Source organism: Zalophus californianus, chromosome 9, assembly GCF_009762305.2.
Source record: "Zalophus californianus isolate mZalCal1 chromosome 9, mZalCal1.pri.v2, whole genome shotgun sequence".
Taxonomy (NCBI): Eukaryota; Metazoa; Chordata; class Mammalia; order Carnivora; family Otariidae; genus Zalophus; species Zalophus californianus.
The window spans coordinates 47,269,027-47,291,267 of record NC_045603.1 but is presented as its reverse complement, the minus strand read 5'-3'; the positions used below and the strand labels follow the sequence as shown (position 1 = coordinate 47,291,267).

The window sequence follows — 22,241 nt, the reverse complement described above, 5'->3', positions numbered from 1 at the left end:
CTGGATATTCTAGTTCTCACTTCTTTTGCTCCAGGTTTCCTTGCTTTTAATATTTGTAAAACCTGACTACACAGCTATCATAATTGAAGTGAGAGGAGGGTAGGAAGTAATCCCTTGAATGGATGTATAGTGTGTTTTTTGCTCACTGTGGTTTAAGAATGGGTTTTGTTTACAAATGATTAATGTTCCCTGTTAAAAGAAAATTCAGTGCTAATGTGAGTCACCTTGCTCTCACCTTCATCTCAGTGTGAAATTTACTACCGTTTTAGTTTGTAAATTAGATCACTTTGAATAAGTAATGTTTTGGATGAATATTTAGTTAGCATTGTTTTAAAGAAAACCTAATAACCAAAAAGGGGTAAGTGTGCCATATATGCTATCCAAATTTACTAATTTGTCTTCTGTGGTAGGGTGTTTTAATCCTCACAGGAAGTTCTAAAGCACATAAACAGCTTATTTTGAAATGTCCATTTTGTGAAATTTGGGGTACAAAGATGAGTTTTCCTTGACTGTGGTGAAGTTTTATTTCTATAGTGAACTTCCTATCTTGTATATGTTTTATAGTGTAATGAAAGACTAGTTAAAATGAGGTAAGTACTGTGTCCACAGGTAGAAAGAAGGAAATAACCAAATGTAGTAAGGGAATTTTTGCAAATATCTATAATAAACAGTGTTTTAATGTACTGTGTTTTAGTCAACACAAGAAGGAAATTTGATTTACAAGAGTTGACTTATATTCAGAATCTTCTATTTCTTTTGCCCACTCCATCCCTGTTTGTCTCATTAAGGAGAAATTTTCAGAAAAGAGAAAAGTGAATTTTATTTCACTGAGTTAATAGAAGCACATCTCTAAAAATGCATTAGAATTCTTTCAATTCAATATTCACTTAATTCTTCTGATTCAGGATTAATGTGAAAACCTGTGAAAGAGCCATATCAAATATATATTTGAATCTTATTAGAAAGGTGAATTGGCCATGAGCTTAGAAATAGATGCTAACAAATTTACTTAGATAACTTTCTAATAGAAATGCTCATAATTTGAGTTGTTAGTATTGGCTTGATCTTACATTATCTCAAAATACAGTGCTTCTCTGTATTGAAATTTTACTTAGTGCTTCATTAAAGAGCTGTAGATTCCGTTTGTCTTAGTTTTTAAACAAGTGTTTGCATAGATCTTTTATAACTGATAGCTAAAAAAAAGTAATTGTGTGACTTTGATATTAACATATTTGACTTAAATGGTATTCTGAAAACATGAGCATTGAATGTATTTGTCACTTTTAAGCTTTTTTGATATCTTTGTTTATGTAGATGTCTACCTAGAAATTTGAGAGTATAATATGGGATTGGGTTATTGGAAATGGGTTGTATTGCCTTCAAATTTGCTTCCGTTTGAGATTGTAAAATTTGTATTTCCAAATGGATAAATGTAAAGTGTTTAGAAAGAGAAATAAAAACTGTTAGACTACCCCCCAGATTTTATGTCTGTATGGTGAAAATGAGAGACTTCTTAATAGTAAAGATCTATTAAGTATAATCAAGCAAAAGATAAGTGCATTTGTCCTGCAAAAAGATGTGTGTTACAATTTCACAAACAGGATTCTCTATAGAAAAAGTAGTAAAATTCTCCTTTGGAGTTATGAATAAGTTGCAGTGTATGCCATATGTTTTTTTGGGAAGGATTGGGTATTTTTTGTTCACTGTGACTTGAAATAATTTTTTCCTCTTTAATGACCAGATCTCTCGCATCACAACAAAAAGGTTAGGGAGATAACATACTTTTGCAGTAAGATTTATGAATTTCCCAGTAGTGCATCTTTTCTGGTTAGAACACATTCCTTATCTTTCTTTAATACTTTAGTACCAGTTTTTAAAAATACATTGCAAGGAATAAAAATAAAACCCGTGAAAGCTGCCTTTCTAGATCTTTTTCCATGAAATAATTCCACCTAAAGCTTCAGCAACATAAGATAAAGGTACAATAAAAGGTAACATTAGAAATGGCTTAAGTATCTCATTGAAAAATATGGGCAAATAGAAACTATTTAAAAGAGAAGGTCCAGGGTTAAAACATCTGGGGGTTTTTTTTTTGTTTGTTTGTTTGGTTTTTTGGTTTTTTTGTTGTTGTTGGGTTTTGTTTTTTTTGTTTTTGTTTTTGTTTTTTGAGTTGTAAAATTCAGGTTTTTACTGCTAGGCGTTGTGAATGCATATGTGTATTGATGCTCTTAAGATGCTTACAGCCTAGGGAGGAAAGGACATAAAAAATAACATTTATAGTTGTGACAGAATATTAATTACTCTTAATTATAAAGCAGAGAGTGTTTTCCAATTACTTTATGGCAAGAATATCACTAAATATTGTGCCCTTTTCCTCTTACTACATCATCTTATTAAAATGCTCTCTTGGAATTTATATTTTAAATACCTGGTGTTTCAGTGATCACTTAAATGCAAGTTAATTGAATGTTTCTTTTGTGAACCTCTACCTGAAGTTTGCATATTTTTGTATTTTTGAAATTTTAGTTTATCAAATTTACTGTTTTTTTTTTCTTTGTGTGAGTTTTCAATGAAATTTATCATTGTAGATTCTTACTTAGCTTGTTTTTGGTTAGCTTATATACTACATTAGTTATTTCAATATAGGTGGAATAGAGTGAAAGTAAAGTAAATGTTTTAAATTTGTATTATGTCTAAAGATTTGTATGTGGATGTCATATTTATTTAAATGTGCATACTGAGCTATATATAAATTTTATTTATAAATTTTGTAACATGAAAGTTTGATTTATAACATTTGCAGAAGTTCCTGTATGCTGTCAAATAAATACAACTAATTTGTAAAATAATTTATTGCATTTTATATTCAGTTCACATTTAATTGTTAATGAGTTCTTTAGAATTGATATGTGGGTGAATGAAAAATACTTACATTAAAATCATTCAAGCATTTTTCCATTTATTTTTGTAGTTTGCATACTTTAGAAAATGACTTATAAATGTTTCCATCATCACAGAAACAGCAGCTGCTATATTTTCATTTCTGTTCCAGTCATTAAATTAATAAGGCAGTAATAACTAAGAAGAATAAAATCAGAATGTTTCAGTTTTAATCATCACATAAATTGGGAACATTTTTCCACCATAAGGGCAGCTACTGTTTCAGTTAATGCTTATTGTGTTAGAATACGTAACAGTGAAGTAGATGCACGACTTGTGTATGTATAGTTAAGCCAGCGTTTTTCTGTGTATTGTGGGGAATAGCAAAATCTACATCACAAATTTTGACACATTACAGCTGAAGGAAGAGGAACACCTTCCAAGACAAAACAGTCTTCATGGGGGAAAAATGACGCTTGTCCAGCAGTTTGCTTCTTGTGATTGAACTGAACCTGTAAGGATTCATGGATAAAATGAACAGGAATAGATCTGAATAAAGCAAATCTGCATAAATGGTAACCAGTAGCTCTACTTTTATTTTTTATGTTGCTTAACTGTTTTATTTGAAGGAAACCTGTGTGATTTAAAAAGTTATAGCTTTTGCAACTTTATTACTGGTTATATACATTTGGCCATTATAATGTGCAAGCAATTGGAAAAAAACGTCAAGTAAATGCTTGTTTTTATAGTAGTTTGTTCTTGTTAAAAATGTTCATATGATAATGTCTGTAAACAGCACCACTTTGATTACAATAGATGTAGTGTTGTAATAAACTGTTTAATGGGGCTGATGTGTAAAGCTGTTCAAGTTATTTGATGTTTACACCTCAGGGAAAGTCTTGTGTTCAGCAATATCTAAAGATAATGTTACTATGACATTTATACTGTCCTTTAAAAAAGCATTGCAATAGCGTTTTTGGATATGCACCAATCTAATCTTGCGTTCAGTGAATTAAACATACTAATTAAGTGTCTCTTGCCCTTGATTTTGATATTAGAATAGGTGATTACATGGATATTTAATATTTCTATATTCTGCTTTTCTAGCTGTTTTTACCTAGTTAGCTTGTGATTTTGCTGAATGGTATGTAAACTTGTAAAATTTCACAGACATAGCAATCCAGTCAATGTGTTAGGGGTCAAAAAAAATTTTGTGGTTTTAACATTTTAGTAAAAACCCAGACGTTATTTGCTACAGTAATGCAGCTTAATTACAACACAGATGTACTGAAACGCTTAATTGTAAACTGCTAGCATTGAAGAAATATTTTGACAATTCTGATTTGATGCGGCAGTTATTTGCTGTTTTATATTAATAGTGCTTATGGTTTATTTTTGAAGCCATAGGCAGTGTAAATACAGCCGTGCAGCAGACAAATGTGAGTAAGGAGAGCATTAGTTTTTATTTTCTGGTTACTGTAGATTTTGGAAGGGCGTGATGCTTACTAATACTGAGTTGTATTCTCCTGTATGTGTAATGGGTGATTATAGGTGTACCCTGTCACCACAGTTTAAGGAATCTTGTGTGTATTCATGCAACCTTTTAATTCATGCTAGAGTTACTTAATCAAAGATTTTTTCAAGTCTGCCTTGCATATAGGCCCACATTAAAAGCACTTGGCTAGCATGTGTTCTTAATTTCAAAATTAGCATAGGCAGAGTGTCAACTTGATTAGATACTTTTATAGGAAGATCATTCGGAATCACTATTTCAGAAATATGAGTTGAATTCCTAAACAAATTAATTTGTTTTTAAGATCTGATTGTTTTTGAGCAATCTGGTAATACACATTGGTTTTTTAAAAATATACCCAAATTTTAGGGCAATGCTTAAAAGTATTTAAGTACCCTGGATATTATGTCATGTGCAACTTGTAGAAGCCCTCCAGAGATTTGCACTGCAGTTCTTTCATTTTGTCCGCTATCACACTAGTTCTTACAAAATTAGCTGTTTCAAGTTATTCATGTTATTGCTAGTTTTATTTTAAAACATTTTGTGATTTAGAGTATTTGTGCATGGGATCATTGGTGTTTTTAAGAACTGTTTGCTCTCAGAAATTTTTCAAGTGTTCTCTTGTTGAAAATGCAGTTGCCTTTTTAACATTCTTTGAGAGTTGTATCAAAATCAGTTTTCTTGTTTTGTGTATAGGTGTTTTGTCATTCCTTAGCTTTTTTATATTTTAATTACAATGCCCTAATGTGAAGAAGTATGGACATAAATATATTTCAAGGGAAATTAGTTAATAGTAAGCTTAAAAGGTAAGTAAATGTCCATGAGAATAAGATACTCTCTGACCGTTTTAAAATGGAATTCTAAAAATCTAACCACTTGAACTTGAGATGAAACTGGAAATTTTGTACTAATTAAATCATTTATCTTTTCCTTTTTTATCAGTGGAACCCTTTAATTGCTCATTCTATATCACTCTTCTCCCTACATGGCTGATTTCATTACGTAACTTTTGTTGCAGACAATGTGAGTGTACTAGAATTGTTTGCTGCTAGTCCGTTATTTTTAAGTGTTGTCAGAAGGAAATAACTTTTTGGTTTGACATTAATTCTTACAGTCTTCTACCTGATAACACACGAATGTATAGCAGTAAAGGTGAAAATTGCAAGCCTTGTTTTATTCTTCATATCCCTCTGTTGTTTATGAGCTAATGTTATTTGAAAAACTTTTTTTAACATGTAAAAACAATCCAAAGAGATAAATCATTACATAGACACCAAAAAAAAAAAAAAAAAAACCCACAGAGAAAGAGAGTTTCAGAGACCTTTTCATTTCTTTTTACTAATAATTGTAGTGGACATGAAAACAAATTTGAGTTTGACTTGAAACCATAGTCATTTATTAGTGCTATGCGGTCACATTCCTTTCAGCCAGTAGTTATGAATGAGTGATGCAGCACCTCAGTGGTAATGCTTCTGAAGCAACACTTTGAATCAATTGTGCTGCTTTTAGTTAAAGGACATAACGTTTTGGAAAGGATATTCCAATGTAAATTTGGAAGTGTTTATTTTGTCAGTTTTCATAAGCAAGATTTGGAGTAAGTTGCAGTGGCTGTTGATCATAGTTTATAGCCCATTTAATGGCCCCTTTACCTAGAATATTCTTAAGCAGTTAACTACAATTTGGAGTTCACAGATAACTTATGGATTGTAGCTTAAGGTATTATTTTTCATTTAATTCTCCTGTGGAGAATATTGCTTTGTTTTTTACTAGTTTAAGGTCAGTTCTTAAAATAAACATGGGATTTTAATGAATGTTGTATAACATTTTATAGTGAAAGGGGAAAATTGTTGGAAGGGTAAAGACTTTCTCTTTCCCTTATGTATTTAAATGTGCCAATAACCTAAATACATACTGTTTTATACAATGAAATGCTACTATGAGACTTTCTGTTGGAGTGCTCTCAACATTTTGGTTCATACCTGAATGATCATTGCATTTTCTGTATTTTATAAGATGGCTCCAATTTTGTGTTTTAAGCTTCAGCCTGTTATTTTAAGAGGAAGTTTATGTTCTGATTCTTTACTGAGAATACAGTATTGAGTCTTACTGTTTTACAGATAACTGCCTTTTAAATTTTATTCATTAAGTTCATTTGCATCCCATAGCCGTCTGTAAATGTTTCCTGCAGTTGTATGTACTTGAATGCACGCTTATCCATTGTACATATTAGACATTTTTGTGCTAAAATATATTAAGTGGGATTTTTGTAGCAAAGCATTCTATTTTTCTGTTCTTACTCTGTGTGTGTTATTTTTTTACATTAACCTTCAGTTTAAACACTGGAGTATTTATTTCATTTTTTTAGCAACTTGACTCTTAGAAGCCTTAGACTAATTTTTTAATATTCAACCAAAAATTATAAATTTCTTAAGATGTGGCCTTACATATAGCATTCCTTGTGTTTGTAATGTGAGATTTTCGATTAGAGAAATCAAAAGATTCTGGATTAAAGTTTCATTGTAAGTTGAAAAAGAAAATGTGTTAAAATGTCTAGGCTTCTGGGAGGAAGTTCTTATACTCTTCTTTCTTGGCATTAGAAAGAAGCAATACAAATTTTTCAAATATTCAGGCAATTGTGTCCAGTTTAGATTGATTTAGGTTTGTTTTAACCAATGTTTCTTTAAAATTTCAGGTTGTTGGCATTCATTCTGAGTATGCAGCTACTGTGGTTTTTGTATGGGACATACAAACACTTGGTTAGGTATAGACAGATTTTAATGTTTTAAAGACTTCCTGATATATTAACATATTGTAGTAGGAGTCTTAAAATGTTAGGTAGAATTTAATTGAAGTCACACAAATCCTAAAATGGTATCAGCGGATAGTAAATACTACAGAAAGTTTTTCATCTGCGAGCATCCTAAACTTCTGCCATGGGTGTAAATGTTTTGCATTAATTTCATAATTGGACAGACCCTGCATTTAGTAAAAACATTTCTTTTTGAAGATGTGTTCTTTTTGTCACACTGTTACTGCATAACACTTATCAGCATTCTGTAAGTTAAATTATTTTAAAATACAATGGTGAATTCATGTTTATTTTTTTACTTTGAAAATTGTAGTACTCAGGTGGTATTTAATGGGAAAGGATCCTTGGGGTAAATCATAATGTATTCTAAGGAATGCATCTATAACATTGATGACTTTAGCCTTAAAAAAAGGTCTATTCTTACTCTTCCTCTTCATCCCATGGTATATTAGCAAAGTAGTTTACAGCCTTGTACAGCCTTACAAAGTTGTTTTACAATTTTTAATGGAAAGCCCTTAACAAAAAAATTGTATCATATTACCAGTATCCATGAATTAACTAAATCACGGTTTGTAAATAATTTGTCTAATACCAGAAGGCCAAAGAAAGTCTTAAAATTTTAGCTATTGACTCTGGTGACTTCACAGTAAGATTTCTGTGCAGAAGGTAAGGTGATATTTGATCAAAAAGACATCTTTTTGGTGTCCATGAGAACTAGACTTCCATATTAGCTTCTATTAAAAAGCTCATTCCATTTTATTAAAATGTTTGTAATTGCAATTTTGTGTTTAATGTTTACTTTGTCTTTTCTTTCTTTAGCATTTAGGTGACTGTTCAGCAGTTTGCTATATGGCCATTGTTGGCCCTAAACTGCACTAGTAACAAGCATGGTATTTATCTTGTATTGAAAATAAAACACAGTTTTGATAATACTTTACAGTTTGTCTTTTTATTTGGTTCATAATTTAACCATTGTGTATGGTATGAATAAATCATATCTATTGGCAATATACAGTATAACAAATTGGACTGTTGTCTGTATCTGCCTTTAAGCCAGCCTCCTAGCCAGAGGCTATTTGTTCTTTTTCCTTTTTTTTTAAGATTTTTATTTATTTATTTGACAGAGACAGTGAGAGAGGGAACACAAGCAGGGGGAGTGGCAGAGGGAGAAGCAGGCTTCCCGCGGAGCAGGGAGCCCGATGCAGGGCTCAATCCCAGGACCCTGGGATCATGGCCTGAGCCGAAGGCAGACGCTTAACGGCTGAGCCACCCAGGCGCCCCGCCAGTGGTTATTTTTTCTGCATTGAATGTTGATGGTCTTTAAAGCAGATGATACCGAGCTTAAAATTAGGCTTTAGAAACCTAAAACAGTTCTAGGCTGTTTTATTCTCAAACCTAAGGTTCAGAAAACATTTGTTTAGTTTTAGGGGATTATTAACCTTAGTAGACTTGAATCAAGTAAAAATATTTCTAGATCACAGCAAAAATATTTCACCTGCTAGCTTAGAAACAACAGAGTACTTTTAAAATGGTAACAAATTGTGATTTCAGTAAGGATTTGTATGCCAGCTATTATAATCAGGCCCAAGATTTCTCACCTGTAGGCTTCAAAGTATGGTGAAGGTAACAAGTCTATAAACAGTAATAACCATATGAGATAAGTTATTCCTAGGATCCCGTTCCATGACCCATTAAAATTGTGGTTCAGGTTTTGTTAGTTTCCCTGTTACTCTGTTACATGTTTACATTTTGAAGAAGATTGCATTCATTGATCCACCTTTCATTGAGTTAAATTGAGACTTTTGCAGAGAGTATTTGAAAGAAAGAAAATCTTTTAAGAAAGATTAAACTTTTTTTTAACCAGATGCCACACACGACTCCATAGCATTCAGTCAAGGCGTGATTTAGTGAAAGATGGACCTTTTTTAATAAAGGACTGGTAGACAAAATCTACCCAGTAACCATTACCATGAAACAGGAAATATTATTGGAAATGGTTTCCAATGCTTCTTGTTTCCATCTTGTCTCCTATTTATATTTCACTAACAGCTGTTGGATTTTTATGTTAAATCAGTTCGTGTCAGCTGCTGTTGTCCGTGCCCAATAAAGGATAAATATACATGATCTTAACTTTAAAAATCTGTATTCAGCTTTATAGGAAAACTTTAGGAAATAGAGTTTACTTCCTTAATGATAACACTGAGACCTGAAGAACAAATAGACTTGGTGAAGAGGGAAAGGAGGTACCTGCTAGTGAGAGACCTTTGCATAAAAGGGCTTTTGTGTCAGGAGGGAGTGTACTGATAGGAATTGAGAGAATGCCAGTTCGGCTGAAGTGGGAAGTGAGAAATATTGGCCTGTATGGGTTTCAAGAAAAAGGCAAAAGCCAAGACTACAGGGCTTGTAAATCACTTTAAAGATTGCCCCAAGAATGATGTGGAATCATCGAAGTGTGTAAAGTGTCGATTGCTAGCATTTCAAGAATCTTTTTGGCTGTAAGTTTAAGTCAGGAAAAGAATAGAGTAAACCAGTGAAACTTAAAGGAATCTTTGACTATAGGGAGATAGGATAATAGACGTGGAGAAAAGTTCGTTTAGTGAAAGACTTGGGAAGCTAAATTGGAAATACTGGATGTTTGGATATGAGGTGAGAAAGGCTGGCTTTTAGAGCTTATGTAATGATGTATCATTGCCTGAGTCAGGAAATTTTAGGAAAAAAAACATGGAGATAGTATGAATTTTGTGCCTTTGAGATCCAAGAAATAGCAAGTAGTAATTAGTTAAATGGTCTTAGAGTTTTGAAGATGTGGGTTAAAGTCATAACTTTGTAGTAACAGTTAAAATAGAGAAGAAACCATCAAAACATGGGGAGGTGGGGGAGGTGAGGAGTCTGGTGCAACTTCCAGGTTTTTTGTTTGGGAAACAATGCTCATATATCAGTAGTATGAGAAGAAAGAGCTTTGGAGACTTGGTTTTTTGTTTTGTTTTAAAGTCCGCTCTGTGCCCAACATGGGGCTTGCACTCATGACCTGGTCATCAGGAGTTGCATGCTCTATTGAATGAGCCAGCCAGGTGCCCAGAGAGGAAGTAGCTTTGGATTAGAAGAGAAACACTCCTTCCTCAGAAGGGAAAATGTAGATAGACAAAAATACATGGAGGTTTGTGGGCTGAAGGTAGGTGGTAGTTTTAAGTTTTAAGTCATATCTAGTGACTTTGAAACAGTTGAGGGCATTGTGGTTTAAGTTTGGGAGAATGAACTGATGTTGATAGGTTTGTTGGGACTTGGTTAGTCTAGCTGAGAGTAGGGTCCATTTTTGTGATGGCAGTCCACTTTAATAAGTGGTGACACATTCAGTCACCCAGAAGGTAGGTAGGTAGACCAAGCTCCCGGATGGGGAAGGCATTAATAATTGTTAACATTTTTCTGTTTAAAACCCACCTACAGAATATAGTCACCCATGCCCTCTAGATGGCTGGTGGTTTTGATGGTGTGGGAGGGGTGCCATCAGCATTTTTTTAAATTGTTGTACCTATTTTCTCTGTTTCTTAAATCACCCAAAAGAAAGTATTCCCCTTTATCAAGTGAGCCAACAGGCTCTGAAGAGTTAGAGGACTACTAGCAGAATGGTGAGTCCAAGTTAGAATGTGTTTAAGATTCCAGATCTGCTTTTTTCAGTTACTTGCTGAATGTCATCAAATTAAGACCCTCCCACCCCACCCCACCCCTGTTGTAAGTGCTAACTACGCTCTATTGATACCTGGACTGTAAGCATTTAGGAATATATTACTCTAAAGTGTTACACTTCCACAAACACTGAGCATGCCTACTCTGCAAGATACTGTGCTGGATACTTCTGTTAGCCCTTAGCAACTTAGTGGTATTCTTTTTTTTAATATGTGAATATCTGGGGATGCCTGGGTGGCTTAGTCGTTGAGCATCTACCTTCGGCTCAGGTCATGATCCCAGGGTCCTGGGATCGAGCCCCGCATTGGGCTCCCTGCTCCCACTCCCCCTGCTTGTGTTCCCTCTCTCGCTGTGTCTCTCTCTATCAAATAAATAAAATCTTTTTTAAAAATGTGAATACTTGCATGGGTTCTACCTCCATAATTATTATAGCTATCCTATTAGATATGAGAGATGAGTATAACATTTATGGAAATGTTAACATTGTGGGAAATTTGGACATTGACTAAGAAGTTGGGCTTTACCCCAGTACAGTATAGAAACTAGGATACATATCACTGTGTATCACTTTAGTTTTTTTAATCCCCCAAAGTGCCTAAATCATTTTACATTATTGCCTCTAGATTTCCCCGGGTAGGGGGTGGGTTGGATGGGGAATCACCTTAAATGAAAATACAAGCAAAAATTTTTCCTAAGCATCTAACCTATCCCAAGAACATGCTCAATATATTAGAAAATGATTTGCAGAAATGTTAAGCCTAGAGCTAATTGTTACTGAATTTAGTGATGGCTGGATTTTCAGTTAATAGTATATCCATTGTAAACACTTGCCTGTTCAAGTTATTTTTATACAACTCAGAAGTTACTCCAGGATTGCTGGCAGCCATTTCACCCCAAATATGTAAATTTATGGGGCTCCTGGGTAACTCGGTCGGTTAAGCACCTGACCTCTCAGGTCATGGTCTCAGGGTCTTGAGTCTGCTTCTCCCTCTCCCTCTGCTCCTCCCCCCACTTGTGCATGTGTGCGTGCACTTTCGCTTTCAAATAAAATCTTAAAAAAGGTAAAAACAGGTAAATATAGCCGTAATAAAATTTAAAAAGTGTAAACTTAAGCTTTCATATTCCACATTACTTGTGAACATGCTGTGTGTATCTGTGCACCCTGGGAGACTGCCTATCTAAAGCTTATAGCAATCTGTTTTATGTTGTCCCTGACTTTCTAAATGATCTGAATATATGAATGGACATAAACAGAGGATGGAGACAAATGGCACAACTTCTCTCATCTCAAGGATACCCGGGCAGTAATCTACCTAAAGTTACCTTCTACCAGTTGTTATCCTGTTTACTGAGAATGGAACATGCCCTCTTACCAGCTAATGTAAGTAGGCAGATAAAGTATGGAGTTATAAATGAAGATTTTTATTTACATTTTATTATTCCCTACATCCTTCTTAGTCTCCTTTGCTCTTTTTCTTCCCTAGATTTTTAATTTTGGGGTATTACGAGGAGCCTTAGCCTCCCTGAATGAATGCCTTGGTGCTCTTCCTGTCTCTTGGCTTTAGGCATTAATATGCTGTCAGTTTCTAAGTTTATATTTCCAATTCAGACCTTTTCCCCAAACTAATTATTAGACACCTTAAATATCTAATAGGCACATCAAACAACATGCTGAACTCTTTTCATCCTCACACACTTCCCCACTGTCTGCTAAGCCCACAGTCTTTCTCAATAGCTAACACCCAATACCATCATTTCAATTGCTTAGATCCAAACTTAGAAATCACCCTTGACCGTTCAGTACCTCACATCCAATACATCAGAATATCTTTTTTTTTTTTTTTTGGTCTATCATCAGAAAATACCTAGAATCTGACCACTTAACTACTTCCACAGCTTTCATCATTTGCCTGTTAAATTACTGCAACAGGGGAGCCTGGGTGGCACAGTTTGTTGAGCATCTGCCTTTGGCTCAGGTCATGGTCCTGGGATTGAGCCCCGTTTGGGCTCCTTGATCAGCAGGGAGCCTGCTTCTCCCACTTCCTCTGCCCCTCCTCCCTGCTCTCAAAAAATTTTTTTAAAAAAATAAATTACTGCAATAATTTCTATAGGTCTCCCTATTTTCTGCTCTTGCCTCCCTACAATCTTCCCAGCACAACTGTCAGTTTTTTATTTTATCTCATCAAAATCCTGCAGTGGCTCCCCATTTCTATCAGGAAAGCTCAAGTCTTTAAAAGGTTTCTCCATGATCTGACCTCTAAATGTTACCTCTCTCACCACATCTGCCAATACCACTTTGCCCTCCCCGCTGATTACATTCCAGCCACCCTGGCCTTGTTTTTTTCGAACAGGCCAGGCATACTTATGCCTCTCAGGCTTGCAGGGGCCATTTCCCCTGCCTGGAATGCTTTGGATATCTGCATGACAGTGTCATCTTAATAAGGTTTATTTTCACTTTTCTATTGAAGAATGGAACCTGCTAAATCCCTTACTCTGCTTTATTTTCCCAAGTGCTTATTAACGCAATATATGTTACCTAACACAATGTATGGTATGTTTGTTGTCTACTAGAATATACAGGCCCATTAAAAGCAAGGATCCTGTTTATTTTCTAAGTCATAAGTTCCTACATCAGTGTATGCTACATAGATGTTCAATAAATGAATGATGTCTTTTAGTAGCTCTACCACATTATCTTGATAGCTTAAGCTTACACAGGTATCCCATAGTTTTCAAAAGTTTGCATTTATGCCACTTTTATGAAAGACATTAGTGCCTTGTTTTTGCTAACCAAAGGAAATCTGAAGAGGGTTTTTGCTTTTATGGAAAAAGGCAAAAAGTAAAAATAGTGTTAAGCCATTTTTTTACAGCCAGCTGTTACAGAGGCTGTGTACCCTGAGCAGTTGAGTGGCACCACCAAGCTCCTTCCCTGGAAACCACTCAGCATCAAACCACCATGGCTTTGAACTGTGAGCATCTGTGCTTTGTCTTGATTTCTTTTGTATATCCCTTAGCAAAATGTGTCCTAGCATATTAGAAAAGCCTGAGGTTATTGTTTGGGCCTGGGAGTGCTCAAAAAGTTTTCTATATTCCTTCACTTTATGCCATTTTAGCTCTACTTTTGGTTAGCAGGGAAACCTGTAATACTAGTTGTAAGAGCTAATTCAGCATCTTTTAGATGGTAAAACATTTAAAATGTCATTTTAACCATTTTTAAATGTATATTTCAGTGACAGTAAATACATTCGCAGTGTGCAGCCATCACCACTATCCTTTTCCAGAACTGTTGAATCATCCCAAGTGAACACTGTACCCATTAAACAATAACTCCCCATTCCTACTTCACCCCCAGTCCCTGACAACCTCTACTGTACTTTCTGTCTATGAATTTGCCTATTCTAGGTACCTCATATAAGTGGAGTCCTATACTATGTGGTCCTGTGTTACTGGTATATTTCACTTAGCATATTTTCAAGGTTCATCCATGGTGTAACATGTATCAGAATTTCCTTTTAATGGGTGACTCATCCATTGTATGTATATACCATCTTTCATCCATTCATCTGTTGATGGGCATTAGGGTTTTTCCACCTTTTGGCTATGGTCAATAATGCTGCTGTGAACATTGGTGTACAAGTATGTGTCCCTGCTTGCAATTCTTTTGGGTATATACATAGCAGTGGAATTGCTGGATCTTATGTGGTGATTGTTTAAATTTTTGAGGAACCCCAAAACTTTTCCACAGCAGGTGCCTCATTTTATATGCCCACTAGCAGTGCATAAGAATTTCAGTTTCTCAACATCCTGACCAACACTTATTCTTCATTTTTCTGATGGTAGCCATCTTAATGGGTATGAAGTGGTGTGTCATTGTCAACTGATTTTTAAAGTGACTCTTTATTGAGTCTCCAAAATATTAAGCTTAGTTTTCATTGAGCCAATTCTATTTACACTCATTTCATTGGTTTATATAATTAGTCATGGGGGCGCCTGGGTGGTTCAGTTGTTAAGCATCTGCCTTTGGCTCACATCATGGTCCCAGGATCCGGGGATCGAGCCCCATATCGGGCTCCCTGCGCTTCTCTCTCTCCCACTCCCCCTGCTTGTGCTCTCTCTTGCTGTGTCTCTCTGTCAAATAAATAAAATCTTTATATAATACTCATGAAATCACAGGAAAAAAGCACTATTGACATTGTTTAAGAGCAAACACAACTGAATAGTAAACATAATTAGTAAGAGCAGAAGTTCTTGGGTGCCTGACTGGCTTGCTCAGAAGAACATGTGACTCTTAATCTTGGGGTCACAAGTTCGAGCACTATGTTGGGTGTAGAGATTATTTAAAAAAATAAAGTTGATTTTGGACGTGTGTTATATGAATAAGTTATAGAGAAAATGTATAGGTAGGTTATATGGGGGCCATTTGAGTGCTAACAAAGTATCAACATTTTCTAATTAAATGGTCTAAAAGCTTACTACTAAAAACATGGTCTATAGCCTACCAATGTGAGCATGATGTGAGTGGGGAACTTGTTAACAAATGCTGAATCAGGGGCTCCATCCCAGACTTAGGGAACCAGAATTTGCTTTTGGACAAGATGCCCAAGTGACTTATGTACAGTAATTATCAACATATTGGGGTTTTAAACTTTTAATGGCTAACTGGTATTTCAACTTACAGTTTTAATCAGTTCTTGTCATTGGGTATTCAGGTTATTTTACTCGATTTTTTACTAGTATGAAGGATACAGCAGTGAATATCCTTGTAAATAAATGTAAATATATGTCTGTTTTCCAAAAAGTAGTTTCTTAGAGTGTTTGATTCAATGAATATGAACCTTTGAGGTTTTTTGACACATGGTGTTGCCCTCTGCTTTACCTTCTCCCCAGCTGTATGTGAAAAATAACATTTCTCCACAAACTTTTCAATAATGGTTGCTTTTAAAATACATATATCCATTTTGGAGGTAAAAACTGGCATCTTATTTTTGAATATCTTGTGATTTTTACAGTGACTTAAATAGTTTAAATATTTTAAGTGTTTAAAATATTTTAAACACTTAAAAAAATTTAAGCTAGTATGCTGCCATCTAGTGATGGCTTTATGTAAGAAAAGGGTAAGTCATGATTTAGTAATTCCATTTTATAATTGAGTTCAGTGTATGCATTCAGGCCCAAACTAATACAACCAATAAAAGGCAGACACAAGAACTGAAAGATATCGAAGCCAAGTTCCAATATCCAAGAAAGATCTGAAAGAGTCTTTTATAATCCAATATCTCTGGTAAGTCAGCGCAGTATAGTCAAACCAGAATAAGGTAATAAGAATAATACAGATTTTTCTGATGGAACCAGTTAATAAAACCAGTTATTCAGTTAAAATCTTTTTTATTTCCATGCTTATACTGAAAATATTTCTGAATTTGCTCAATGCACACAGTCATTGGAAGGGATTTTTTTACCTGCAAATTTTGTACTTCTACAGAGACTGTTACTTTAATTAGAGAATATAGTTAACGTTTCTTTGAAGAGGTGTATATAGTATCCTAATGTTCTGAACAGAATTCTCATTGTAGGTGTAGCAGTGGGCTTAACTTTATTTAGTTATATAGTACTGTTTTTGTTTTTAACCCTAGGTGAAAGCCTATCTTTTTTAGCATTTGAGTGCCTACTCTCTGCTAAGTATGGGATTCAGGAATGAGCTATAAGCCAAGGAATATTCTTTCTGTTTTTGGGAGCCAGGAAATAGAATAATTTCTATTCAGTGCATACTCAAAACTATTGCAATGTGCAAAATACCTTGAGTATAAAAAAAAAAAAGCCATGTGCTGTCTGGAAGAAAAGAGTTGATGAGACTAATATATGCTGGCCACTTCCCATGTGTTATTTCAAGTAAGTGTCAAAACAGTATTATTGGAGTACCTCATTTTACAGATGAGGAAACAAATTTAGAAAGATTCAGTAGCAAAGCAGTAATTACTCAGGAGTCAGAGGAGCCACCCTAGAGAATGTAATCGTGGGTCTTGGTGGTCGTTATTTACAGGTGATAGGAGATGATGTGAAAGACTGAAGTTAAATTACTAGAATTAATAGGTTAGCAAGCTCTGTGAACACAAAATACAGAAATCAGATATAAAGTACCTAGTATTAAATTTAATAAAAGATGTGGAAACCCTCTTTGGAGAGTTTTAAACCTTTATTGGAAGACATTAATGTAGATCCAAATTAATGGACATACCATGTTCATGAATAAAAAGTATAAATATGACAGTTCCCCCAAACTGATCTAGCATTAGTACAAATTCAATTAAAATTCCAAGAGGTTTCTTTTTGTTATTGAGCTTGATAATTTTTTTCTCAACTTTGTGTGGAAGTTAAAGGCAAATGATAAATAAGAACAAGATGGGGGAAGACGCCCGTCAGTCAAAACTTGCAATAAGATAGTGCAGTGTAATAAGTCTTAGTGCAAGAATAGATAAACAGACTATGTAACAATATAGAGAGACCAAAACCACATATATGAAAGCTAGATTTATGCTAGAATGGAAATTACTGTGGACTATACTGAGAAAAACTAGGATTTTTACCTAATGCTATACATAACCACCAGTTCTAGGTGGATTAAATGTGGACTGAATGTGAGAGGCAAAGTTAGAAAATACAGGAAAACATAAAATCTAGAAAATAATTTTATGACTGTGGATTAGAATTTCTTAAGGCAAAGTACAAATCAAAGGGAAAGATAAGTGTGAATACATTAAGAACTTACGCTCATTAGAAGATACCACAAAGACTGCAAAGAGAAGCTGCAATCTGGAAGGACTAGGATCAAGAATATAAAACACCAGATCTATGAGAATGACAAAAACCCAACAGAAAAATGGGCAACAGACATGAACTGACATTTCACAGAATATTCCATAAGTATACGAAATGATTTCTCATTTCATTAGTAATCTAAGAAATGCATATTAAAATCACAGGTGCCATTTCATATCTACAAGATAGGCAAAAAATGTTTAATTGGTTCTAAGTATTGGCTAGGATGTGATGCAATGAAAAATACTGCTGGAAGGAGTGTAAATTGGTACAACCACTTTGGAAACCAGTTTAGTCTTACTTTGTAAATGTCCATATATACACTAGGAAAACTTGTATCTCTGCACTAGGAGGCATTTACAAGAACATTTATAGCAACATTTTTAATAGCAAAAAACTGGGAACAGCTCAGATGTCCACTGACAGTAGATAAATAGGACATTTGTACAATGAAGTACTAAAGCAGTGGGGCTGCAGCAATGTCCAAATTAGCCAAACTATGGAAAGAGCCCAGGTGTTCATCGACAGATGAATGGATAAAGATGTGGTGTATATATACAATGGAATATTACACAGCCATCAGAAAATGAAATCTTGCCATCTGCAATGACATGGCTGGAACTAGAGGGTATTATGCTAAGCAAAATAAGTCAATCAGAGAAAGACAACTATCATATGATCTCACTGATATGTGGAATTTAAGAAACGAGGCAGAGGATCATAGGGGAAGGGAGGAAAAAATGAAACCAGAGAGGGAGACAAACCATAGGAGAGTCTTAATCTTAGGAAATAAACTGAAGGTTGCTGGAGGGGAGGGGGTGGGGGATGGGGGATGGGGTAACGAGGGCACATGATGTAATGAGCGCTGGATATTATATAGGACTGATGAATCATAAACCTGTACCCCTGAAACAAATAATACATTATATGTTAATTAATTGATTTTTTAAAAATGAAAAAAAGATAAAGCAGTGGGGCCAGGTGAGATCATCAAGAGGGTGATGATAGAAAAGGTCAGCAGACTGAACTCTGGGGTGCTTCTATGACTAGAAATAGGGAAAATGGAACAAGGCAATGAATACTGAGAGGGGGCAGCCTGTGAGGTAAAAGAACCAAAAAGGGGAGAGAGAAGGGAGGAGCCAGAGGAAGGAAGGAACAAACAGGAGGGTGTCTCAAGCCAAGTTTCACAACAGAGGGTGTGGAGTGTGTTACATGCTACTGAGGGGTTCAATAAGATGAAGACTAAATCGACCATTTGATTTGACAATGCAGAATTCACTGGTGTCTTTGAATGGTATGCTTTAGTGGGGTGGTGAGCGTAAAAAGATGAATTCAGGAGTGGATTTGGAAGGGAATGAGAGGATAGAAAGGAGATAGTCTATTTTTTTTTAAATTTTTTGTTTTTTTAAGGAGATAGTCTTTAAAAGAATACTGTGAAGAGCAAATAAATGGGAAAGTAGTTGGGTAGGGATGTTATTAATCGATAGGTGTTTGGACTTTTGCACAGATCAAGTGTCATGATGATTTATTCAGAGTGGCCAAGCCCTCTGCACTTGATTGAAAAGCCCTCTTGCACTTGTTGCCTTGTGTAAACTTGAAGCCCCCAAGAAGTACACAATTTTGCAAAATAGGTATTTTCCAATGAGCTACTACTGGTCAGGGAATAGCAGAAATATCTAAAGTTCTAGAGTTGTGACTTCATTGAGCCTTCCATAGTCCTAACAATGGAGCTTCCCATTTCTCTCACATAGTAAGCCTGTGTCTCATTTGGGACTTGGAGGGAGGGCATGATGGACTTTTACCAGAACTTATTGTGCAGCTACTAATAGCCTTTGTTCCCAATAATGCAAGCTCTTAGCAAGGACACAAGCTCACAGTAACTCAAAAGCCTTCCATATTGTAGTCACACTTATACTATGGAGAAGTTCATTTGCCTCCATGTATGAAAATACTGCTTGTATATATTTATTCAGGATCCTTTGTAGGTTAGTATACAGAACAGGAACCCATTCCTTTTGGGGTAATCATGTAGGAAATTCTAGGGACAGAGTTCTTTTGTAAATGTGGAGAATGGTGGGCAGTGAAATTTGTGACAGCTTAGATCCAAAGTTCCTTCCCCCTTCTAGACACCGACCAAGCAACAAGCAGGCAGTAGGACAGCCTGCGTATTATTTTCCTAGCACTGCCGTAAGAGCGTACAAGCACTACAACAAATTTATTGATTCACAGTTCTGGGGACTAGAAGTTCAGAATCAAGGTGTTAGTAAGGTCATGCTCCCTCTGAAAACTGTAGGGCAGTCCTTTTCCTAGTTTCTGGTCATTTGCTGGCAATCTTTGACGTTCCTTGGCTTACATTTGCATAACTCCAGTCTCTGCTTCGTTATGACATTCTTCCTGTGTGTCTCTGACTTTTCATGACTGTTTGTAAGGACACCAGTCATGTTGGATTAGGGGCCCACCCTACTCTAGTATAACTCAGTGTTAAGTAATTCCATCTGCACTAACCCTATTTCTAAGGTCACATTCTGAGCTACTTGGAGTTAGGATCTCAACATATCTTTTTGAGGGGGGCGTCGCAGAAGGGGACAGACACAGTTTGACCTGTAAAACTGGATTATAGATCAAAATCCACAAATGACAAAAGATGTAAGTGGTATTGAAAACAAGTGTGAATGGAGACTATTGGAGTGGTGGGGGGGAGGGATAGATAGCACCTTTTAGAAAGAGCCAGCAAGGGCGCCTGGGTGGCTCAGATGGTTAAGCGTCTGCCTTCGGCTCAGGTCATGATCCCAGGGTCCTGGGATCGAGCCCCACATCGGGCTCCCTGTTTCTCGGGAGCCTGCTTCTCCCTCTGCCTCTCTCTCTCTGTCTCTCATGAATAAATAAATAAAATCTTTAAAAAAAAAAAAAGAAAGAGCCAGCAAGGGTATACGGTGTGAAGTATTTGGCATTGCACCGATACAAACATACTAAAGAAAAAAATGTGAGTAGAGCAATAAAACTTGGCATTAGACAAAAAAAAAAGTAACCAGAAAAAACTGTGCAGAAGATGAGAATTATAACCAAATTCCAGTACCACCCATAGATCTAGACAAAAGGAGTCCCTGTTCTGGGTCCCACACTTTAGAGGGACCCACATATCACAGGCACACAAATATATTAACACATAGGCAGCACTGTCACTTTGACTCCGATGCTCAGTGCCAGCACAGTGCAATTAGGAACTCAAAACTTCTGCTCTTGTGAATAACCGCGTTCAGACCCTAGGGAAATGTTTCTCCATATCCTCTGCCTAGTGTCTTCAAAAGAAAACTGTGTCCAAATACCATGCAGGTTTGTGGGTTGTGCTGCTACTTACATTGCTTCATAGAGCAAGGAGGATTTGAGTGTCCCCTTTTCTGGGGACACAGAAAAGACTAATTGTCAAGTTCTTCCTTAGCACAAATGCAAAAGATTCCTGCATAACAAAGCATTTTCCCACCAAGTGCCAAGCATTGGATTTCTTCTCTTTATGTTCAAAGTGTACCGAAGTGTATACACCTCCGTACAAATTTGGTGTACTTTGAATAAGATTATGTTTAAATTTGTAGTCTTGAAGATTGTTACTGTCAATGGAATGCAAATTATGTGAAAATAGGATAACATTATTAATGATTGTGCTGAAATAAGGGCAAAAAATAAAATTCATGGGATAAGTAATATAACTTATGAAATAATGTGCCTCTTTTATGCTGTATGCAAGCATTGCTGGTCCCTCAAGAGAATACCTAGACATGTACAGTAATAATTAAATTTAGTTGTCTGATATTTACTGAGTTTCAGTGATATAAAAACCATAGCTTTACACATCTTTCGTTGTTTTGAAGGTATATCTGTCGAGGTAGAAGGGCTGAATATATTTTATTTCATTGTTTTAAAGTTTAATAACTTTTGAATTTAGACATGGTTAGGGGCTCCCGTTTATATTCTTGCCCCAGATCCTGCAAATGAAAGGAGTCAACCAGTCAAACATTTGCCATGCATTAAAAGTTGCAGACAATGAAGCAGTTACTGCTATGGTGGGAAAAAACAGTGTCAAATACAAAAATATAGATGGCCGGATAACAGAAGATGAAATATGAAATGACATATTGAGGAAAGGAAAAAAGAAAAACCATCATAGAAATGAAAATAAAATTGAAAAGGAGCACAGTAAGATAAGTGGTTTTTTTAAAGGTTTAAAAATTATTGCTATTTTAAAATTATGGAAATAGGAAGGCAGGCAAAAAAAAAAAAAGCCTAACATAATTGAAGTTCTAAATAGAAAATCAGAATAATTTTCTGAAGTGATGACTCAAATCTCTACATTGAAAAGGCACACTGTATACTAGGTTAGTACAAAGAGAGTTCTGTTTCCATTGATGGCAGAATGAATGGCCTAGGCCTACTTTCTCACCTAAAATAACTGGGAAAGCTGGAGAAATTATGTATCTGTTTGAAAGCATCAAAAGCACGCATACATGAAGAATTGCAGGGTTGAAATCTAGGAAAAGGAGGTAA

At 35.4% G+C, this 22,241-nt stretch overlaps 1 protein-coding gene across 4 annotated transcripts in view; it reads left to right on the top strand.

The window, feature by feature from the left end:
- Nucleotides 1-5,695, top strand: part of CPSF6 (cleavage and polyadenylation specific factor 6) — a 32,578-nt gene extending 26,883 nt beyond the window's left edge. For all 4 annotated transcript variants that reach the window (XM_027595630.1, XM_027595629.1, XM_027595628.1 and 1 more), the window contains one exon: nt 3,299-5,695. The gene's annotated coding sequence lies outside the window, so the exon portion shown is untranslated. The remainder of the gene's footprint in view (nt 1-3,298) is intronic.
- The last annotated feature ends 16,546 nt before the right edge of the window (nt 5,696-22,241 follow it).